Source organism: Bos grunniens, chromosome 20 (genome assembly GCF_055505025.1).
Source record: "Bos grunniens cultivar Pamir isolate PY7600 chromosome 20, Bosgru_T2T1.0, whole genome shotgun sequence".
Classification (NCBI taxonomy): domain Eukaryota; kingdom Metazoa; phylum Chordata; class Mammalia; order Artiodactyla; family Bovidae; genus Bos; species Bos grunniens.
The window spans coordinates 53584203-53608460 of record NC_141184.1 but is presented as its reverse complement, the minus strand read 5'-3'; the positions used below and the strand labels follow the sequence as shown (position 1 = coordinate 53608460).

At 38.8% G+C, this 24258-nt stretch overlaps 1 protein-coding gene and 1 pseudogene across 6 annotated transcripts in view; one reads left to right on the top strand and one right to left on the bottom strand.

The window, feature by feature from the left end:
• NDUFAF2 (NADH:ubiquinone oxidoreductase complex assembly factor 2) overlaps nucleotides 1-24258 on the bottom strand; it is a 171560-nt gene that overhangs the window by 92819 nt on the left and 54483 nt on the right. The window lies entirely within an intron of this gene.
• On the top strand, nucleotides 581-1790 carry LOC147350420 (prohibitin 1 pseudogene; annotated as a pseudogene).

Here is a 24258-nt window from a genome sequence, read left to right as displayed (position 1 = left end):
TGGGTCAGGAAGATCCCCTGGAATAGAAAATGGCCAGCCACTCCAGTACTTTTGCCCGGGACAGAGGAGCCCGGGGGCTACGGTCCAAGCTGTCACAAAGAGTCAGACGTGACTGAGCATGAGCACTCCTCTTCCCTCCTATGACATCCACCTGTCCTGAGCCTCAGTCGCTTCTCCCTTAAAATCTCTCAAGTCTTTGGATTGTACTATTGCTTTACTCACTTCCTCATTTAAAAACTTCAATTGTTTTCATAATATTAATATGAATATACTTAACATTGTATTTTTCTTGTTAAATTGGTCAATAGTATGTTTTAAAATTATTTTAAGACAATTTCAATTGATTTTACTACTGCTCGCCATCCATGATGCAAACTTTCAACAAAATACATAAATACTTATTAATGTTCCTCTAATTTAATCTTTTTATATCATTATTACACCCCCAACCCCCACCCAGGCCCTTCTTGTTTCATGTCTATATTAATAGAAAAACCTCCCTAATCATACTATATTTCTTTCTTACATAACCATCCTGGGTAGACATTCAGGTAAGTCAGTCATTTAAGGATCCGTGCTGATGGCTATTCAGCCACTGTCAACATATGACTTTCAAGGTTTCCTGAGCACTGCCATTTCACTCAGCTAAAAAGAAGGGAGGGCCCTGAGAAACATATATGCAGAGTTTTATTGGCTAGGTCAGGAAGTGACTCACATTACTTCCACTCACAGTGAACTAGAAAAAAACAGTGAACATAAAAAACTAGCTACACCTAATTTTAAAAGATGCTGGTAAATGTAGTCTAGCTGTGTGTTCAGGAAGGAGAAAATGGATTTTAGTGGAGAGTAGTGGTCTGAAGTGACTTAGTAGCAGCAGCAGCAGCAGTGGTCTCTACAAATATATTCCTGGATAAAGCCAAATCAACAAAGAAACTGAGATGTGGAGGTCAGAGTGGAAGCAGGTGTGAGTGGGTCCAGCCAAAGGAGACACGGCTACCAAAGAGTCTATTGGCAAGTTTGGCCTGGCCTTGGCCATTGCAGGAGGCGTGGTGAACTCTGCCTTGTATAATATGGATGCTGGGCACAGAGCTGTCATCTTTGATAGGTTCGGTGGAGTGCAGGACATTGTCATAGGAGAAGGGACTCACTTCCTCATCCCTTGGGTACAGAAACCAATTATCTTTGACTGCTGCTCTCAACCACGTAATGTGCCAGTAAACACTGGTAGCAAAGATTTACAGAATGTCATCACCACCATATGCATCCTCTTCTGGCCGGTGGCTAGCCAGCTTCCTCGCATCTTCCCCAGCATTGGAGAGGACTAGGATGAGAGTGTGCTGCCAGTCCATCACTACAGAGATCCTCCAGTCCGTGGTGGCTCGGCTGGAGAACTGATCACCCAGAGAGAGCTGGCCCCCAGACAGGTGAGCGATGACCTCACAGAGCAAGCAGTGACCTTTGGGCTCATCCTGGATGACCTATCCTTGACCTTTGGGAAGTTCACACAGAGGTGGAAGCCAAACAGGTGGCTCAGCAGGAAGCAGAGAGGGCCAGATTTGTGGAGGAAAAGGCTGAGCAGCAAAAGAAGGAAGCCATCATCTCCGTGGAGGGCGACTTAAAGGAAGCGGAGCTGATAGCCAACTCGCACGCAACCACCACTGCCATCGCAGGCGGTGATCCAGCTGCGCAAGCGGGAGGCCGCGGAGGACATCGCATAGGAGCTGCCGCGCTCGCGGAACATCACCTACCTGCCCTGCGGGCAGTCGGTGCTCCTCCCGCTGCCCCCCTGAGGCCCACACCTCCTGGGCCGTCTGGATCACAGCCCCGAAGATGTTCAGCGTCACCTTCCTTCTGCTACCCCAGAAATCACTGTGAAACTTCATGATTGGCTTAAAGTGAAGAAAATAAAAGTAAAATCACTTCAGATCTCTTACTCAATCAGATTAAGCTCTTTGATTCTTCTCATTTCCATCCCCCTTTTTTTCAATCCACCTCCCTACCCCAAATTGCCAAGTACCTACACAGACCAGCTTGGCTCCTGTCTTTGGGGCTGGCTGGTACTCCAGCCCAGGCACTGGCAACTGGCAGAAGAAAGGCAAGGCTTTGTGCGTGACAAGCTGGGAGTCAGCAAGTAAACTTGTAGCCTCCAACCAACCCTTCATGCAGGACTTGAGGAAAATGGCACACACAGGTGAATGGGGAACACAGGCCTCAGATTTCTCCAGTGGTTCCTGCACAGACCCAGCTAAAGAGAGGTGCTGGGAAGGTCAGAGAGGAAGTGATCCTTCTCTTACCATAAAGCTGATGCTCTTTAACTGCGGGACCAGCAGAGGCAGGTGTGTACAAACAGCACAGATTGAAGAATCTGCCCCCGTGAAGGTGGGTGGGCCTGATCTGCTGCCCTCCCCAGAGTCCTGGAATGGACTTGGATAGTGAGAGCAGGCCTGGAATGAGACGAGAGTCCTGTGGCCTTCTTTTCTACCTCCCACCTTTGTGTCTCAAATACCCGGTGGATTTCCAGCTTGAAGGATTGCATCTGCCCAGGGCTGCACGGGCCTGCCAAAGTCGTGTGCATCCAGCGTTCCTGTCTCCCTGTTTCAGAGACTGTCCTTCTAGAGGGCTCTGTGCCTGTGCCTTGAAAGAAATGACCATGGGAAGAAGACATTTATGTAAACTACTATCAATAAATGACACCCAGATCTTTCAGCTCAAAAAAAAAAAAAAAAAAAAACCAAAGAAACAGAATACCAGACCATGTCATTTTGGCCCACAGAGAAACTTTCCCCCCACTTTTTAATTGAATTATGGTTGACTTAAAATATTAGTTTCAGGTGTACAACACAGTGATGTTATTTTTAAGGATTTTATTCCATATAAAAATATTGGCTATATTCACTGTGCTGCACATTTTTGTAACCTGTTTTATATCTAGTAGTTTCTACCTCTTAATCCACTTCACCTATCTTGTCCCTCCTTCTAATTACTCAAAACTGTTTTTACTGAACTAAAAATCTGGTGAAACACCACTACCCATATTTTAATGCAATTATAAGAAATAGTTCAGGAAAAAAATGTATCAAATCAATCAAGTGATGCTGTAAAAGACACCTGTTCATTACACTGTATAATACCTACATAGGAAAACCCTGGGAGACTCACATCAGATATGAGTACTGAGGATAATAGAAAACAAATGTCATTTTTCTTTTACAGGACTAGGAAAAATTAACAACACTAACCCAGTGTTATTATTGATGGTGCAGAAAAATTTACAAGCACTTATACTATTGGGAAAGTAAATCAGCCAGTATGAACTGTGTGACCAACTTTGTTTCCTTTTCTGGACAGACCACCAAGAAGCTCAGCAGAATGTTCACAAATTATCTCTGCTGCTGCTGCTGCTAAGTTGCTTCAGTCGTGTCCGACTCTGTGCGACCCCATAGACGGTAGCCCACTAGGCTCCCCCGTCCCTGGGATTCTCCAGCGGGGTAATTACAAGAGAAACTTTGTACTTTTTTGATTGGTTGGCTTTTTTTTAAATAAAAAAGCAAAAGGAGGCTATTTTCATTCTTGTAAACTAAAAATTAGCCATATTCCTCCAAGACAGTTGTTTAGATGATTGATCTCATAGCCACTGTGAAGTTCTGACTGGAAGGCTTTCTCCTTTTGAATTTGCTGCTATAAAGGCCAGAGTTACATTTGTGGTTCACTCTTAGAAAATGTGCAGGTAACGAGAGTTTATGTGAGAGCCTTATACCTGGCTCCACTTTCCCCTCACGCTGATTTTCCTCTCTCCTTTCACTGCGATTTTATGTCTTTGTCTTTGAGTCCTCAATCTCATGTCTTCTCCAGAAGGAAGAGAATTATCTTATAAAACAGTTTTACTGTGTCACAACTCTATAACTCTTTGTATACAAAACGTAAAGATTCTACTCCATGTATTTTTCTTAAAAGCAAGAATCAAAATTCTTCACCTCATTTACAAAAAAAAAACTAAATAGAAAATAGTTATAATAATAAACATATATTTATATAAACACACACACAAATACACAGGTCAAACACTTTGCTATATATGGGAGAAAGAGAAGAAGGTTCAAAATGCTCACAGTCTGGTTCAATGGTGCCAGTATGTTTTCACTATGACTCACATCAATCTAATGGCCTCACATTCTGGAAGGGACACCAAGACATTCTGTATGTACAGTTCTCGGTATGATAGTAACAACTTTGGCTCTTTGGCTATTACTGATCTGAAACATACTGGTGGTCTCAAGGGTCAAATGGTTAAGAACAGAGATTGACTACAATACAGAGAGACAACTGTAAGAGAGAAAATGCTCTATGCTATATCACACACTGGGCTTTCCAGGTGGCGCTAGTGGTAAAGAACCCACCTGCCAATGCAGGAGACATAAGAGATGTGGATTTGACCTTGGGTAGAGAAGATCCCCTGGAGGAGGGCATGGCAACCCACACCAGTATTCTTGCTTGGAGAATCCCATGGACAGAGGAGCCTGGTGGGTTACAGCCCATAGGGCCGCACAGAGTTGGACACAACTGAAGCGACTTAGCACCCACACACATACCACACACACACACAAATATGGTACCCAAAACTGTGGAGTATAATGGAGTATAAAAGAGTCAACTGGCACAATATTCAAATTTAGACTTTTGCCATGATCTCGAAACAAGATTGTATATTCCATAATAATGTTCTCTGTGTTACAGTTTGGCTTAAATTATACTACTATATCTCACACCTATTAAGATATCTACTATTAAAAAAAAAGAAAACAACAAGTGTCAGCAAGGATGTGGACACAACGGAACCCTTGTGCACTGCTGGTGGGAATGTAAATCTGTACAGCTGCTATGGAAAAGTGTACGGTGCTCCTCAAAAAAGTTAAAAATTGAATTATCATGTGATCCAGAATTTTACTTCTGGGCATATAAGCAAAAGAACTTAAAGCAGAGTCTTGAAGAGATATGTGTACACCCATGCTCACAGCAGTACCACTTACAACAGACAAAAGATGGAGACAACCCAAGAGCCCATTGACAGATTAACAGATAAGCAACATTTGTGGCATATAGATACGATTCAATATTATTCAGCCTTAAAAAGGAAGGAAATTGTGACAAATGCTACAACACGGAAGGACCTTGATGACATTATGCTAAGTGAAATAAACCAGTCACAAAAAGACAAACACTGTATGATTCTACTTATATGAGGTGCCTACTTTCTTCTGTGTTCACAGAAATAGAAAACAGAACGGTGGTTGACAGGAACAAATGGGGAAGGAAAGTTGTTGTTTAATGGGTATAGAGTTTCAGGTTTTCAAGATGAAGAGTTTTAGAGATTGGATGTAAAACAATGTGAATGTGCTTAACACTACTAAGTTGTGCACTTAAAACTGGCTAAGATAGAAAATTTTATGTTATTTGTGTTTTACCATAATTGCATACATATATGTATGTGTACATGCATGTACGTGCAAGCACATGTATATAAAATTTACAGATTATGTAGCCCTGTAATGACAGTTCTTCAGCTTCTGGTAACTACGACGTGGTCTCCTGAAAGGAAGTGAATGGATACATTTAAAAGGTCTGGGGCTTATCACACAAGTAAGAACAAGCATGTTTTTCTATATATTTCATCTGTAGCTTTTCTTCCAAGTGAATTACAAACTCCTTTCTGTATAAACACAGTATCTTCTGCTTATCACAGACACTCAATATTCCATGCCAGGCAAGTATGAAGCTGGCTGGAACAAGGATGTTTAGGGTGCATGTTACTCATATCTCCAAATTTTAACAATATAATTTTAAAATAAGCTAGAACTGAAAGGAAATTTGGGAGATCATACTAGAATCATCATCAAGCCATTTCTTAAAGCTCTTAAAACCAAGGAATATAAACTTATTTCATCATTATTCATTCAAAGACCTTACGCATTAGGTTAAAAAAGTGTCTTCATAAAACGTCATCAAACTATACAGAGGTGATCATTGACAACAGTGTGAATTAACTAAATGCCACTTAAACATAAACTTGGATCAAGGTCACACAATTTTTCAGTACAGAACATGGAATTTAAATTCTGGTCTGTATGACTTCAAAGCCTGTGCATATACCATTTCCTATCACCCTTTAATGTCAACAAATGTACAACCAAAATAGTTAAACTACTCTATAAAACTAAATGTAAGTTTGGGTACACTCAACACTTCTTGTCAAGAGCACAGTTAGCGCTGATAGAGGATAAATCAGTTTAGTTCAGTCGCTCAGTCATGTCCAACTGTTTGCGACCCCATGAACCGCAGCACGCCAGGTCTCCCTGTCCATCACCAATTCCCGGAGTCCACCCAAACCCATGTCCATTGAGTCGGTGATGCCATCCAACCATCTCATCCTCTGTCGTCCCCTTCTCCTGCCCTCCCATGTTTTATGTCTCAAATAACTTTTTAGTACTTGATGAGATCCTAAATTACATGGACTAAAAACAACTTTTTCCCTAGAAGTGATTTTTTTTTCTTTTAATCTTTCTTAATAAAGGAAACTCTTTCTAACAAGGAAAAGTGGGTTTATAAAAAATAACTATGTCCTCTTGTGACCTATTTATATTATTTTTAATAAAGGGCTACTTGAATATATTGACTCAAATAGTATATAATTAGAGGATGTAATACCACAGGGATAAACTTGATCTTTAAAATTGCCAGATTAATATCCTTTCTATATATATTACAAAGAATACAAAATTCTGATATAAATCTAAAATGCTTAATTTTGTAGATTAGTATGAATAGGCTTTAAAAATATACCTTGGCTTCCACAGAGCTGAAGGAGGGCATAAAATTGCACCTCATTTTTTGCTCTTCTCTTTGAATATGAATGGATAGTATCAGGGTTCCCTTACTTTCTTGTTTCATTTCTGGAAACAGCCATCCATTACATCCCTTTCTCCAGGCATCTCACATACTCTGTGGCTTTCAAACACCAAATTTGATGATTGTTCTTTTGTTGTGGTGGAGATTTAGTCGCTAAGTTGTGTCTTACTTTTGCAACCCCATGGGCTGTAGCCCACCAGGCTCCTCTGTCCATGGAAAGCCTGGCATGCTGCAGGCCATGGGGCTGCAAAGAGTCAGACACAACGGAGCAACTGAACTGAACTGAACTGGCTTTCACATAGAGATGGTAGGGATGGATAGTTTCACTTGCATGTTATGTCAAAAGCAACTTTGACATGCAACCGACAAAGCCTGAAAAAGCAGATCCGATTGTGAATGTTCTTCTGCCACCACTCCTCTCCCAAATCACCCATCTTAATCCACTCTAGTCAGACTTTGACGTCCTTACAGTCTCAAAGATGATATTTTGCACTGCCTCATTGCTTCTAGCAAAAGAATGAGAAACATCTAAATCACAAAGAAGAATGAGGAATGATACTTCTCCACTACAATGTCTTCAAGGAAAAAACACAAAGGTTACAGGAAGAACTCTTATTCAGGTGTTAGGGTTAACATCAACTTTTCTGACATTGAGAAATAAGGTGATTAGACCAGGTATAATGGCTTGAAGAGGGCTGCCTTGGGAGACAGTTTTGGTAACATTAACTTCTCAATGCAAATTATTAAACATTTCCATTACCCTTACCCTTAGGAAAATTCATTTATCCAACAAGAATCTTAAGCTTATAACTCCAATGCCTCATTCTTCACTTCATACAAAAACAAAACCTGTCCATGCCTTTGAAATAGTTCAAGGTACCCTATCATATTAAATAGCATCCACATTTTTAACTCAGTCTCCTTTCCAAAAAGTTTAATCTGAGTAAGCACTAACCCTGGGATACAAAAATAATTTGACAACTGAGTTATTCTGTAAGAAATGATATGAATATTTATCTGTTTGTTTTTTTTTTTTACTTAAAATGGATAAACAAGCAAACATATCTCCTCAGTTGAAAGTCATCCAAACATAATCTCCAAACTCTCCAAATCATAAAGGGAGAAAAAAAAAAAATCCAAGGGAATGAATTCTCAAAGTTAGCTCCAGAACATATCAGGAGTTTAAAAATATATTAGAACTGGCTAGGTCTTTTTCAGATACACACTTAAACTTGTGATATGAAAGAGAAATGAATTCATGGGTCAATAATAAGAATGCCATTTTAAAAGGAAGAATATGAAAATAAACAAGTTTATCTTGTTTTTTTCACTTCATGTTTAATAAATCACTTTGAAAGTAAACTTTCTTTGTTCTTTTATTCCATCCTCCATGAAATGAGAACTATAAAATCACTGATAAACGGCTCGAAAGACTTTCCCTTCACCATAGTGACAGTACACACCGTTACGTAAATGCCACTTAAGCTGACCCTAGGCAAACACGGCACCACCAGACACTCCATTTTACTCCTTTTACTTTTCCTGTCCTTAATAGCTCAGAGGAAACCCAACTGGGATGAGATAGTATTCTGGGAATAGTTGGGTCGATCCTTTTTTAGGCTGTGGGCTCTGTGGCAGGTTATAATCCTAGCTGACAAAGATAAGGTTCTCATCATGGTTTAAACAACATGAAACATCAGAGAGAAAAATGCGGTTGTTACAGCACTGAGGTTCACAGGAAGTTCGCACCTAGTGCAAAGCATGGTTGGTTCAGAAATTACTGAGGTCAACCCTCATCTCAAAAGCTTATGGCAATGTTTCACTTTGCAGGTCTCTACAAATAACCAATATGACCTTGACACCAGTTAAACTGAAAAACATATGCTGAATAAAAGATTTTTTTTTTTTTAAACTGCAAGTATTGTGGTGCTGGAGAAGACTCTTATTTCATTAAATTTTGAGTAAGATTTTTTTTTAATTTATTTTAATTGGAGGCTAATTACTTTACAATAGTGTAGTGGTTTTTGCCATACATTCACATGAATCAGCCATCAGTGTACATGTGTTCCCCATCCTGAACCCCTGTCCCACCTCTCTCCCTATCCCATCCCTCTGGATCATCCCAGTGCACCAGCCCTGAGCACCCTGTCTCATGCATCAAACCTGGACTAGCAATCTGTTTCACATATGATAATATACATGTTTCAAAGTTATTCTCTCAGATCATCCCATCCTCACCTTCTCCCACAGAGTGCAAAAGACTGTTCAATACATCTGTGTTTCTTTTGCTGTCTTGCATATAGGGTTATTGTTGCCATCTTTCTAAATTCCATATATATGTGTTAGTATACTGTATTGGTGTTTTTCTTTCTGACTTACTTCACTCTGTATAATAGGCTCCAGTTTCATCCAACTCACTAGAACTGATTCAAATGTATTCTTTTTAATGGCTGAATAATATCCCATTGGAGAAGGCAATGGCAACCCACTCCAGTACTCTTGCCTGGAAAATCCCATGGACGGAGGAGCCTGGTAGGCTGCAGTCCATCATGTTGCTAAGAGTTGGATACGACTGAACGACTTCCCTTTCACTTTTCACTTTCATGCATTGGAGAAGGAAATGGCAACCCACTCCAGTGTTCTTGCCTAGAGAATCCCAGGGACTGGGGAGCCTGGTGGGCTGCCGTCTATAGGGTTGCACAGAGTCAGACACGACTGAAGCGACTTAGCAGCAGCAGCAGCAATATCCCATTGTGTAAATGCACCACAGCTTTCTTCCATTTGTCTGCTGATGGACATCTAGGTTGCTTCCATGTCCTGGCTATTATAAACAGTGCTGCGATGAACACTGGAGTATGCGTGATCTCTTTCAATTCTGGTTTCCTAGGTGTGTATGCCCAGCAGTGGGATTGCTGAGTCATATGGCAGTTCTATTTCCAGTTTTTTAAGGAATCTCCACACTGTTCTCCATAGTGGCTGTACTAGTTTGCATTCCCACCAACAGTGTAAGAGGGTTCCCTTTTCACCACACCCTCTCCAAGAGTTTATTGTTGGTAGACTTTTGGATAGCAGCCATTCTGATTGCATGAGATGGTACCTCATTGTGGTTTTAATTGGCATTTCTCTGATAATGAGTAATGTTGAGCATCTTTTCATGTGTTTGTTAGCCATCTGTATGTCTTCACTGGAGAACTGTCTGTTTAGTTCTTTGGCCCACTTTTTTGATTGGGTTGTTTATTTTTCTGGAATTGAGCTGCAGGAGTTGCTTGTATATTTTTGAGATTAATTCTTTGTCAGTTGCTTCATTTGCTATTATTTTCTTCCATCTGAAGGCTGTCTTTTCACCTCACTTATAGTTTCCTTCGTTGTACAAAAGCTTTTAAGTTTAATTAGGTCCCATTTGTTTATTTTTGCTTTTATTTCCATTACTCTGGGAGGTGGGTTATAGAGGATCCTGCTGTGATTTATGTCGGAGAATGTTTTGCCTATGTTTTCCTCTAGGAGTTTTATAGTTTCTGGTCTTACATTTAGATCTTTAATCCATTTTGAGTTTATTTTTGTGTATGGTGTTAGAAAGTGTTCTAGTTTCATTCTTTTACAAGTGGTTGACCAGTTTTCCCAGCACCACTTGTTAAAGAAATTGTCTTTTCTCCATTGTATATTCTTGCCTCCTTTGTCAAAGATAAGGTGTCCATAGATGTGTGGATTTATCTCTGGGCTTTCTATTTTGTTCCATTGATCTATATTTCTGTCTTTGTGCCAGTACCATACTGTCTGGTATGGTACAGTAGCGTTGCAATATAGCCTGAAGTCAGGCAGGTTGATTCTTCCAGTTCCATTCTTCTTTCTCAAGATTGCTTTGGCTATTCGAGGTTTTTTGTATTTCCATACAAATTGTGAGATTATTTGTTCTAGTTCTGTGAAAAATACTGTTGGTAGCCTGATAGGGATTGCATTGAATCTATAGATTGCTTTGGGTAGTATACTCATTTTCACTATGTTGATTCTTCCAATCCATGAACATGGTGTATTTTTCCATCTATTTGTGTCCTCTTTGATATCTTTCATCAGTGTTTTATAGTTTTCTATATATAGGTCTTTTGTTTCTTTAGGTGGAGAAGACTCTTGAGAGTCCCTTGGACTGCAGGATCAAACCAGTCAATCCTAAAGGAAATCAAGCCTGAATACTCATTGGAAGGACTGATGCTGAAGTTGAAGCTCCAATCTTTTGGCCATCTGATGTGAAGAGCTGACTCACGGGAAAAGACCCTGATGCTGGGAAAAACTGAAGGCAAGGGAATTGCAGGGGACTTCCATGGTGGGAAGGGAATTGCTACCCACTCCAGTACTCTTGGAGAAGGCAATGGCACCCCACTCCAGTACACTTGCCTGGAAAATCCCATGGACAGAGGAGCTGGTGGGCTGCAGTCCATGGGGTTGCTAAGAGGCAGACACGACTGAGCAACTTCACTTTCACTTTTCACCTTCATGCGTTGGAGAAGGAAATGGAAACCCACTCCAGTGTTCTTGCCTGGAGAATCCCAGGGACGGGGAGCCTGGTGGGCTGCCGTCTATGGGGTCACACAGAGTCGGACATGACTGAAATGACTTAGCAGCAGCAGCAGCAGCCAGTACTCTTGTTTGAGAATCCCATGGACAGAGGAGCCTGGCAGGCTACAGTCCATAGGATCGCAAAGAGTCAGACACAACTGAGCAACTTTCACTTTTGGGTTCGTATCCCATCCTTGGCTTCCCTTATAGCTCTGATGGTAGAGAATCTATCTTCGATGAAAGAGACCTAGGTTTGACCCCTGGGTGGGGAAGATCCCCTGGAGAAGAGAATGGCAACTCACTCCATGGGAGTGAGTTCTTGCTGGAGAATCCCATGGACAGAGGAGCCTGGCGGGCTACAGTCCATGGGGTCACAAAGAATCAGACACAACTGAGCAACTAACATTTTCACACTCTCAAGAGAAGGGGGGTGACAGAGGATGAGATGGTTGGATGTCATCACTAACTCATGGAAATGAGTTTGAGCAAACTCTGGGAGACAGTGAAGGACAGGGAAGCCTGGTGTGCTGCAGTCCATGGTGTCACAAAGAGTTGGAATCGACTTAGTGACTGAGCAACAACAAGGCAATTGGTTAAGAGCACAGTCGTGGGAGCCAGACCATGTGGCTCTGTAATTTGCTAGGTTATATAATTTAGTATTACTTAAATTCCCTGTGCCCACTTTTCAGTTCAGTTCAGTCGCTCAGTTGTGTCCGACTCTTTGCGACCCCATGAATCGCAGCGCACCAGCCTGTCCATCACCAACTCCCGGAGTTCACCCAGACTCATGTCCATCGAGTCGGTGATGCCATCCAGCCATCTCATCCTCTGTCATCCCCTTCTCCTCCTGCCCCCAATCCCTCCCAGCATTAGAGTCTTTTCCAATCAGTCAACTCTTCACATGAGGTGGCCAAAGTATAAAACAGGAAAAATAAGATAAAATACAGTAACAGGATAATTTAGTGCTGTATATAAAGCACTAAGAATAGTACTTGGCACTTAGTATTAGATGTATTAGCTATTATTGTTATTATAAATTATTCTGTTGGCTGATTATAGTTTAAAAATCATACTACAAACCAAATAAAGAGTTTTTTATACTGAACTTATTTTGCTGTTGAAGGGGAGTAGTAGGCAAGGGGAAATTCTGACATACTGAAGTTCAAATTTGCCTGGAGCCCTGCAGAGTCTAGTGACTTCAGGTTCAAAGAAGCATTTCAGAAAAGTTGGTAGGAAGATCAAAGGTAAGGTGGCCAAGATGGAGAAGGAAGACCCTGAGCTCAATTCCTCTAAACAAACATATCAAAATTGCAACTATTTACAGAGCAATGACTTATGAGAACAACCTGAAAACTAGCAGAAAAGACTGTCAACAACTAAATACATAAAGAAGGAACCACAAAGAAACAGGAAGGAGGGGTAGAGATATGGGAGTACACTCCCACACACTTTGGTAGGCAACATACAAATGGGAGAATTATCACAAATGTAGAGGTTCTCCTCAAGGGGCAAAGGGTCTGAGCCCATATTGGACTCCCTTGCCTGGGGGTCTTGCATTAGGAAGATGAGCCCCCAAACATCTGGCTTTGAAGGCCAATGGGGCTTGTGTACAGGAGAGCTGGAAAGCTGCAGGAAGCACAGACTCCACTCTTGAAGGGATTATGCAAACTTTCACATGCTCTGAGTCCTGGACTTTTGTTTGGTTGGAGATTTTTAAAATTATTGATTCAGTTTCGTTACTGATACTTGGTCAGTTCATATTTTCTTTCTGGTTCAGTCTTGGAATAGTATATGTTTCTAAAAATTTATCCACTTATAAATTGTCTATTTTATTATGCATAATTATTCACAGTAATCTGTTATGATTCTCTGTATTTCTGTGGTATTATTTGAAACTTCCTGTCTTTTATTTCAATTTTATTGATTTGGACCCTCTCTCTTTTATTAATGAATCTGACTAAAGGTTTATCAGATTTGTGTATCTTGTCAAAGAGCCAGCTTTTAGTTTCACTGATCTTTTGTATTGTTTTATTTCATTTATTTCTGCTTGGATCTTTATGTTTTATTTCCTTTTACTGACTTTGGTTTTTGTTTGCTATTCTTTATCTAGTGGCTTTAGGTATAAAGTTAGGTTATTTAAGATTTTTCTCATTTCCTGAGGTAAGCTTGTATTGTATAAACTTCCCTCTTAGAACTGCTTTTGCTGTGTCCCATAGGTTTTAGATCATTGTGTTTTTGCTTTCCTTCATCTCTAGATACTTTTTTATGTTTCCTTCGATTTCTTCAGTGATCCATCAGTTGTTTAGTAGCATATTGTTTAGTCTCCACATGTTTGTGTTTTTTTTCAGTTGATTTCCAGGGACATAGTGTTGTGGTTGGAAAAGATACCTGATATGATTTCAGTCTTAAATTTACTGAGTTTTGTTTTGTGGACTAGCTTGTTCATTTCTCAGTGTGCGCATCTGGAAAAAAACATGTATATTCAGCTTCTTTTGGATGAAATGTTCTCTATATATCTATTAAGTCTATCTGAGCTAATGTGTCATTTAAAGCCAATATTTCCATATTGATTTTCTTTTTGGATAACCTATTGATGTAAACAGGGTGTTAAAATCTCCTACTATTACTATGAGTCTGGCTCAAGGTTTATCAATTTATCTTTTCAAAGAAACAACTTTTCCCTTCCTCCCTTTATATTTGTCACTTTCTCTATATTATTTAATCTTTGTATTATGTATTAAATGGTCCTATGTTAGTGCATATGTACTTACAATTATTATATCTTATTGGATTGATCCCTTACAATTATTATATATTATTGAATTTGGAAAGGCCTTTCTATAAATGATAAATAACTCAGAAACTTTTAAGAAAAGTGCTATATATTTTTCTTTCTAAAAAAACTTCTAGGGAGCAAAAAAAAAAAAAGTACTATTAAACAAAGTCAAAAGACCAAGGAAAAAACTGGATGTTTAACCAACTGAAAACTGAATGTAGTTATTTCAACGGGTTGAGGAAGGACTATGGTAAACTTCTCATGTTTGCATTACTTTTTTTTTTTTATTACTTTCATAATTAGAAAAAAAAGGTAAAAATATAAGAACAAAACGCTGACATCCAAAGTACAAACTGCTGCTGCTAAGTCGCTTCAGTCATGCCCGACTCTGTGCGATCCCACAGACGGCAGCCCACCAGGCTCCGCCTTCCCCGGGATTCTCCAGGCAAGTACACTGGAGTGGGTTGCCATTTCCTTCTCCAATGCATGAAAGTGAAAAGTGAAAGTGAAGTTGCTCAGTCGTGTCTGACTCTTTGTGACCCCATGGACTGCAGCCCACCAGGCTCCTCCGTCCATGGGATTTTCCAGGCAAGAGTACTGGAGTGGGTTGCCATTGCCTTCTCCCAAAGTACAAACAACTTGTAACAATTCCTGCAGATGGACACTACTTAATTTGGAGAATTATTTCTTACTTAGGTTAACACATCCTTCTCTAAAAGACTATCTACAGAGAAGATATATCCTTCTATATATAAATTGCTTTTGGTAGGGTTACATTGGATTTACTACCAACATTGAGGTCCCAAAGATGATTATTTCCATTGAATACACAGAATTGGGATGGGGTACACAGAAAAAATGATCAAATATAAGAAAGAAAGGTTATATACTATACATAAGTCCTATTTGCTGAGTGCTCATCTCTGCACATACACATAGCTGGCAACTTCCTTTTATTAGTTCATCCTTCTAGAAATTATTTTCGTGCACACAAAAGTCAACATAAAAGTCAACACATATATTAATATATATATATACATAAGTTATACATCTTCCCCAATGGCTCAGACAGTAAAGAATCTGCCTGAAATGTAGGAGACTCAGGTTCAATCCCTGGGTTGGGAAGATCCCCTGGAGAAGGAAATGGCAACCCACTCGAGTATTCTTGCCTGGAGAATTCCATGGACAGAGCCTGGTGGGCTAGAGTCCATGGGGTCACAAAGAGTCGGACTCGAACTGAGCGACTAACACACACGCATGTGCGAGCATGCACACACGTATATTATACATATATAACACAGATAATTTTACCCCTTTTGCTTTTCCACAAAAAAATAGCTAACTCTACAAAATTTCTGCAATTTTCCATTTTATTAAGTAATATCTATTGGAATTTTTTATACAAAATATTAGTACACAAAGCATGCCCTCGTTATTTTTTACAGCTGCATCCACTGCATATATATACTATCATTTATGGTACTGGCTTGCTAATGATAAGCACTTGAGTTAAAGAGGAATTTAAATTACAATCATAGAATGATTCCTTTATCAAAGACCAACAAATTTCAAGGACTTCCCACATAGCTCAGTGGTAAAAGAATCCACCTGCCAATGCAGGAGCTGTAAGAGATGTAGGTCTGATCCCTGGATAGGGAAGACCCCCTGGAAGAGGAAATGGCAACCCATTCCAGCATTCTAGATGGGATAATCTCATAGACAGAGGAGCCTAGAGGACTACAGTCCAAAGGGTCGTAAAGAGTCAGACATGACAGAGCTCGAAGGCATGCACAACAACAAATTTTGAACAAAAGGTAAAAATCTTATATGGTTAATATAGTACCATCAAGGTTACTGGGCTCATTGGGGTATTAGAGTAACAGTAGTAAGTCCAAAAGTACAAATATATTTCTAAAAATATATTCCAGCATATTAGTTACAAATCTACTTGCTCATATCTAGATTTTTAATTTGAGATTATTATGGATAATTTTACCCATATGATCCAGTCACAAGATATATCAGAGAAACTGTCAGAGTTTAAGAAGGATACCACAGAGATTTTTATTTTGATCTATGGAATGTGAAAACATCATTGAAAAGCAGAAAGAAGATAATTACCAAGTGGCCCTTAAAACCATCTCTTTCCTCTAGAAAACATAATGAACAAACATCTAAAAAGATACCCTCTACTAACTAAAATCAGTGATCCTTTTCTTATTAGTAGAAGATAACTTGAGTGTCCATCCACAGATTTATATATAAAGATTTAACTATTACAAGAGATGTTTATATTTACCTGGTTGGATAAACTAAATTTTGCTTATAATTCATAATTTATTAGTTTATGTAGCTAAAAGCATATACATTTAAGTATTTGCCAATTTTTAAAATTGGCATTCTTTGTTTTTTTCTAGTACTGATCCATTTCCTGTAGTGAATTAAATTAGTATTTCTTAAACTTACAGTCTCTATAAGGGTGAGAATTCAATATACAAAGACGAGGAATTCCTGTATGTTAAAATTCATGGGAAAAAAACCCAAAACCTGAGACAGGTTAAAACAACCTACAAGCACCCAGAAGAGTCATTAGTGCCTCTACTAGCAGTCTTTCAACTACTGGGTAAAAAACACTCAAAGGGACAATTTAAAACTACTCGTAATCAAAGAGAAACCAAAAAATGATACTAGCAAATGGAGAATAAATTTAAACTGAGACACAAGAATATTATTTACTGACCTTTTTTTCATTTCTTAGAAATTCAGGCTATAAGCCAATCCTTTAAGAGTAAAAATTAAAAATTTTTATATATCCGCTTGTATGTTATTTTGGAATATCAGTTCTTCATAAAATACCATGACTTTAAATTACATATTTTAGTCTTTTTACTAAAATGTTAATCTTTATAAGTGATCTGTACTTTGGACGAAGTTTTGATAGTTAAGCAATCATTTATTTTCAGTTGTGCTCTATAATGTTAGAGCAAAATTGTGACAATCTGAATATTCTCTGGAAAATTCAGATTGACAGCTCTTTAGAAATTTCATTTACGTTAAAATTCACTTCAGATCTTATCTTTCATATGAATGGGATCTAAAAGTGGTAGTAACAGCTAGCATACCTTTGCTAACTATAGAAACCTGTGCCTGGTAATTATCTCCAACCTTTTCCATATAGAATATCCTTATGATTATTTATACTCTTGTCTTCCTCGAATATGCAAATCTAATTTAAAAATAACACGTTTATTCATGAAGAATACATTTGGGAACCTTAAAAAATAAGTGTCCACACACTTATGTGATAACTATTTGGGGGACATTGAATCATGTGCATACTGTGGATGAGTATAACATGGTTTCACCCTTAAGGACCTCACAGTACAGCACATAAGACAAACATGTAAAAGTAAGTAGTAAAACACATGTTCTTAGGAGAATGGTTAGGAACACTGTCTTGGTCTCCTAGGGTTGCCATAACAAAATACCACAAACTGGGTAGTTTAAAACAAGAGAAATGGAACTTCCCTGGTGGTCCAGTAGTTAAGAATCCACCTATCAATGCAGGGGATGCAGGTTCGATCTCTGCTCCGGAAGCTAAGATCTCACATGCCACAAGGGCAACTAAGTCCGTGTGCTGCAAGGAAGATTCCACGTGCTGCAGTTAACACTCAACGCAGCCAAAAGTAAATCAATACACATTAAAAACGTAGAAATCTATTCTCTCAGAGTTCTGTAGGCTAGAAGTCCAAAATCAAGGTGCAGGCAGAGTCAGGCTCCCTCTGGAGATGCTAGGGAAGATGTCATCATTGCCTCTTCTAGTGGTACTGGCATTCCATGACATTTCTGGGCTTGTAGCTGCATCACTCCAGTCTCTGCCTCCATCTTCACAAGACATTCTCTCTGTGCTCTCTTCTCTTCTTGTAAGACTCTAGTCATTGGATTTAGGGCTCACTCTAGTCGGACCCCACCTCAACAAATTACATATGCAAAGACCTTATTTTGGGCAGATAAGAACTTCTGGGGGATACTATTCAACCCATTACATTAACTATGTATGAGGAAAAAAAGGAAAAAAAAAAAAGACTTATCAGACTGTGTAAACTTCAGGTTAAAGTGTTTTACAATTTACTCTTGGTTGAGGCCAGGGAAAGAGGACAGTTTCACAACTACTTAAACTTTTTTAACATGTTCAGTTGGTGGTGGTGGTGGTTTAGTCACTGAGTTGTGTCCAACTCTTGTGACCCCATGGGCTGTAGACAGCCAGGCTCCTCTGTCCATGGGATTTCCCAGGCAAGAATACTGGAGTGGGTTGCCATTTCCTTCACAGGAAAGGAATCCTTCTTGACCCAATGATTGAACCTGTGTTTCCTACACTGTAATCGGTCTTCTGAATTGCAGGCAGATTCTTTACAATTGAGCCACCAGTTGTTGTTCAGTCGCCAAGTGTATCTGACTCTTTGCAACTCCATGGACTGCAGCACGCCAGGCTTCACTATCTCCCAGAGTTTGCTCAAACTCATATCCTTTGAGTCAGTGATGCCATCCAACCATCTCATCCTCTGTCACTCTCTTCTCCTCCTGCCCTCAATCCTTCTAAGCATCAGGGTATTTTCCAAATGGGTCATGGTGGAGTTCTCACAAAACATGAATCACTGGAGAAGGGAATGGCAAACCACTTCAGTATCCTTGCCTCAAGAACCCCATGAACATTATGAAAATGAGCCACCAGAGGGTTGTGCAAATCTTCATTTCAACAATGGATCTGAGATGATTTAATACAGTATCCTCAAAGTCCAAAAGAGTTATTGTATTTTGATCTATATCAATGACCCTTCAAACTTTCATCCTATAGTATGAAAAATGACAAAATAAAGTAGAGATGACACTTCTATCTGTTGTTACCTGTAGCACCATGTATTTCATAGAATTAAGGGCAAGGTTGTTTTTCTCTTTGATGAGCCATAAGTAAGATGCTGTTTGATTTTTATTGAATGTAATTATTCATACTTGCCAGAAAGAATAGAAATATAGTCATAATCACTGAAACAAAAGAACCAGCTATCCCATCTCTTGAGGAATTCTTAGGCCTATGAAAAGTCTCCCAAACCACAATTAGGTCATAATCATTCAAAAAAGAGGAAAAACCCAGCAACAACTCTAACATTGTTTTCAAGAGTCATATTTCTTAATTGATGCTTTTATTCTGGCTGTAGCTTTCTTTTTTTTTCATGTTTGTTAGATGTTTGACAATTAACATCTAAGTTAATTGGCAAAACAGAGGTTAAATATAATTATTTCTTTACTTGTACTGTTTACTAAAAAGTATTTCTGTGGTAAAAAAATGACAAAATTATTCATGCACATTCAGTTTGAAACTTGGGCTTAATTACTGTTTTCTAGGAGGTAAATATATTTCTTTGAATTTTGGGATTAAAAAAAGGTTTATGTCACAACAACATTCATGATTTCTAGCTCTTTTTGAGAACTATTATCTATTTGTTTTGCGTGCCTTATAAAATGCCTGATAGATGTTATACCCCTTCAAAAACATGATACTTTAGAAAATGAATTCTATAGTACACTTGCTACAAATATGGTCTCTTCCCACCCCCCTTTTCAACAGTAGCTTAAATAATGCAAGTACAAATGCCACTTCTTTAAATATCTGATGGGTCCTCAGCACTCTGGCATGTGCTAGCTTTGTCCCCAAGCTTTTTTTTTTTTTTGGCCTGTCAGCTGTGAGAAACAGTTTTCTACCAATTACTGTCACAATATGAATAAATTCAAAACTGAAAATATAAGCACTGAATATTTTCAGTAAATTTACCCCAAAACTATATTAAAATAGGGATTTAACATGTAAACAAGGAATTTAGCAAGTAATAAGAAGCATCACATTGTACTTTGTCTTCTATAAATAAAAATACAATAGAAGAAGATAAAGGGAAATGCACTCAAGCACAGAAGAGAAATGGGCAAATGACAGCAAGCGTATAAAATGAAAAGAAAGTTACAGCCAGAATAAAAGCATCAATTAAGAAATATGACTCCCGAAAATGTTAGAGTTGTTGCTGGGTTTTTCCTCTTTTTTGAATGATTATGACTTAATAATAAGTAATTTTTAAAAGATTTATATAGTACTTCTCTCTTTGTCCAACACTGGTTTCCTTAGTATGTGCCTTTAAACATTAGGCCAGCAGATGGTTGCTAACATGATTGTGGTTCAAAAGGTGTTAAAAAACGTGCTATAAAAACTACCAACATTCTTAGGTTATTACTGTTAATAAAACCTCAAATAAACAAGATAGAGTTGGCTCTTACTCTAGACTAGTTCTCTGCCAAAAATTGTGTGGGGAGAGGTTTAACAAAAATCCTACATTTACAGGTACAACTAATAGGTATACAGTTTGTGTGGGCTCTATATGTATAATCCCAACGGTCCAGCAACCTGGTTTGGTCAGAACTCTGCTCCTTTAGTCCTAAATCACAGTTAAGTTTGTATGCCGTGGTGATGATGACCATTACTCCCAAGACACACTCTTTTAAACTTATTTCAGAACAGGCCTGATGCTGACCTTTGTGCACTTTCACTCTTTTCTTTTTCGAAACACAAAGAACTAGAAGATTGGGCCTGAAAGTCATAGTTTGCGACGTTACTGACCTCTACTTGTCTCTGACTTTCCCTCCCTATTTTTAATTCACCCATATTCAGTCAAAGTCATGTTATCATTTCTTTCCCCTAAATGCCCCTCACAAGTATGCATCTTTTACAGACTCCTACCACCCATTACTTCAGATTGGCACCGTTTGCCTGTACTATTGCAGTAGCAATAGCTTCCTAAATAATCATGTGCACTCAAATCCATACTGCCAGAGTAATCTCCCTCAATTCCCCCTTTAATCATGTCACAGCTCTTTCAGACCTATCCCAAGGCTTACCATTACCTATACAGAAGCATTTCTCAAAACATGTTTTATAGAATACCAGGGTTTCACAAGATTTTAACCTGTTTCATTTTTTTTTAAAAAAAGACTTTTTTAGCCACATGAAGCTTAGCTGCAAAAGTGGTTTCTGCTTTTCATGTACTAAAGACATATTACATATATCCGAGGGTGGGAGAGTACACACTCCCCAAATTTATTTCATTGTATAACTCTTCTACCACACAATACCTTGCCATCTCTCCTAGAACACTATGGTAGTTTAAGCACAAACTCCTTAGTCTGCTCTTTATGACTCTCTAACATCTGACCTCAAACTATTTCTAAACTTACCTCTCACTGACTTCTATATGAATTTCCACCTTCAACCAGACTTCACACTTACTATATTCTGAGCACTCACTATATTCTGCCCTTTGCCCTAGAAGGTTGACCAGTATGGATTACATCAAAGGCTCCCTTGCTCTTTGACTTCTACTGAGATTCGGATATTAGAGAATATCAATGAGACTCGGGCTTCCCTGGTGGCTCAGTGGTAAAGAATCCACCTGTAACGTAGGAGTCACAGGTTTGATCCCTGGATCAGGAAGATCCCTTGGAGAAGGAAATGGCAACCCACTCCAGTACTCTTGTCTGGGAAATCTCATGGAGAGAGGAGCCTGGGGGGCTATAGTCCATGGGGTCTCTAAAGAGTTGGACGTGACTTAGTGGCTAAACAACAACGAGAGGCTAGAGGGGAGGAGGAGAATGAGGTCAGAGAATTTATTTTGCTGGCTCACCCCCTGCAAGGTCAAATGGGCTGGCTGTTTCCCTTAGCTCAAGATCACAACCCCAGGTCCAAGAAACCACTTCTCCTCACCCTTTCACCCTTGGTGGGGAAGATTCCCTGGAGAAGGGAATGGCTGCCCACTCCAGTATTCTTGCCTGGAGAACCCCATGGATAGAGGAGCTTGGTGGGCTACAGTCCATGGAGTCTGGCTTGAAAATGGAAGGGACACCCTGCTGTTAACACTCCAGTATTACACTTGTGGTTTCCTACACCCTGTGGTTTCCCTCCTAAACCCTGCCCACACCTTTATACAGTCCCTTTATTATCTAATTTGAATGTGCCATCTGTTTCTTATCTGAATCCTAACTGATACAGATGGTATACAGATTGTTTGGCTGTTTTAAAAAATACTTCTTAGTCTCATAATACTGAGAATAGGTGATGGATTTGTTTTGAAAATATAAAACTGAATACAGGCTATAGTCTGCAATGAGTTGTGGGTTATGATTCAGTTGAGGGAAGAAATCATGACTTATTCATCTCTCAATCCAAATCCTGTGCCTAGAAAAGTACAGGCACACTGTTCACAATAAACATTCATGTAGCTGGATTAAACCAACCGCAGCAAAGACAGTTAGTATGCACCTATTAGGCACAGGCACGCCGTCATCTTCCAGCCTCCCCTGCTATCTTCATATAGTGTATAACTAAGTTTCAAAAAAACTCTATATAAACCAGTTTCTTAGAAGTTATCTGGGTGAAAGTATAATGGTTATTTGATGGTTGCTGAGAGATACAGAACTTGCCACCTATATCCATGACTCTCACATGAATGGAAATGGTTGATAAACATGATGGATACTATAAAAGGGTCTATACAAAACTAAGTTTAAAAGAAGTCAAAGGAACTAACAAGAAGAGATGACAGTGATAGGGCAGCCAGGAAAAAGAGCTAAGGAGGCAGAGAAATGGGATACCAAAGGCAAAGAACACTGTAATGATAACAGAAGAAATGGGTGTTTGGTCAAAGGAGGCTCAGGAAAAATCTCAATGTTCTAGTCAAAAATAAAATAGAAAGGTTACATTACATAAACAACTTGATCTTCTGCTATAAAAAACCTCATTAGCTGTCTGGAGATTTAGAAGTAAACTTCAATATGCTTTCAAATATTAAAGAAAAAAAGAAAAAGAGGAAGGAAGGGAGAGGAAAACAGAGGAAACTTAAATATTTAGATATTATATAACCTATCTTACTTGTGAATTTAGATTTATTAATCTTTTAATAGATTGAAAACACTTCACATTTTAAAAACGCTAAGAAAACAGTTTATGCAAAAAGTTAATTAGAAAACACAATCAACAATTCTACACATAAAAAAATCTGAATTAAGAAGTTGATATGTCACAAGAAAAGTGGTCCAAACTAAATAGTAAGATTCAGTAAAGGATCTTAGAGCTCAGGTCTGCTGGTGACAGTGGAGCTTGAAAGAGTTTATTCCAAGTCTCAATTTCTGAACTACACCATGAATCTCTAACAAATAGTAGAAGAGCAATATATATATACTCTGATCACATTTAAACGGTAAAAATGAATAAAATAGGGAGTGAGAAAACCCAGAACAGGAAGGCAAAGCAGAACTGGCTACTTTGTATAAGGCAACTCCAGACTTAACTTAAAGAATTGTTAAGTTTCCCTACTTGTCTTTCCCATTCTGCCTATATTCTCAAAACTCTATTTTTCAGAAGTCTCTTGGATTAACCAATATGCTCTCCCTAACTACCCATAAAAGACAGTACAGCATATCCCCTAAGATACCTATATGCCCTCTTACTAAAATCTACTCCAAAGACCTCCATGCTCATCCAATGTTAAAAAAAAAAAACTTGAAATACCATCAGGATCCTTACACTTGTAAGCAACTAAATAATCTTTTAGACCCACCATTTAAAGACATGATCTCAATCAGAGCTTCATCAGGATTTCACTTTCCCTTTTCTCTAAGATCCAGTTGCTAATGCAGTCTACAGTTACCCAGGCTCTTGCTGGATTGTCATAGCTCCCAGTTAAAGAATAACTAAAGGCAGAAACCGAAATATACTATAAACATTACCTTCTGGAATGGGTCGCTGTGAAAAGAAGACTGAGCTAGCTGACAGCAAAGGGACATTTCAACATTAAGATTCTAAAATGAAGAGACTGGTTGAGACTAGATATGTACCTTGTTTATACTTTAAATCTGAAAATGAGAATACACTTTTATCTGGTTGTAACAAACTGCTTGGCAAATGACGAACAGCTTTCCCCCTTACCTGA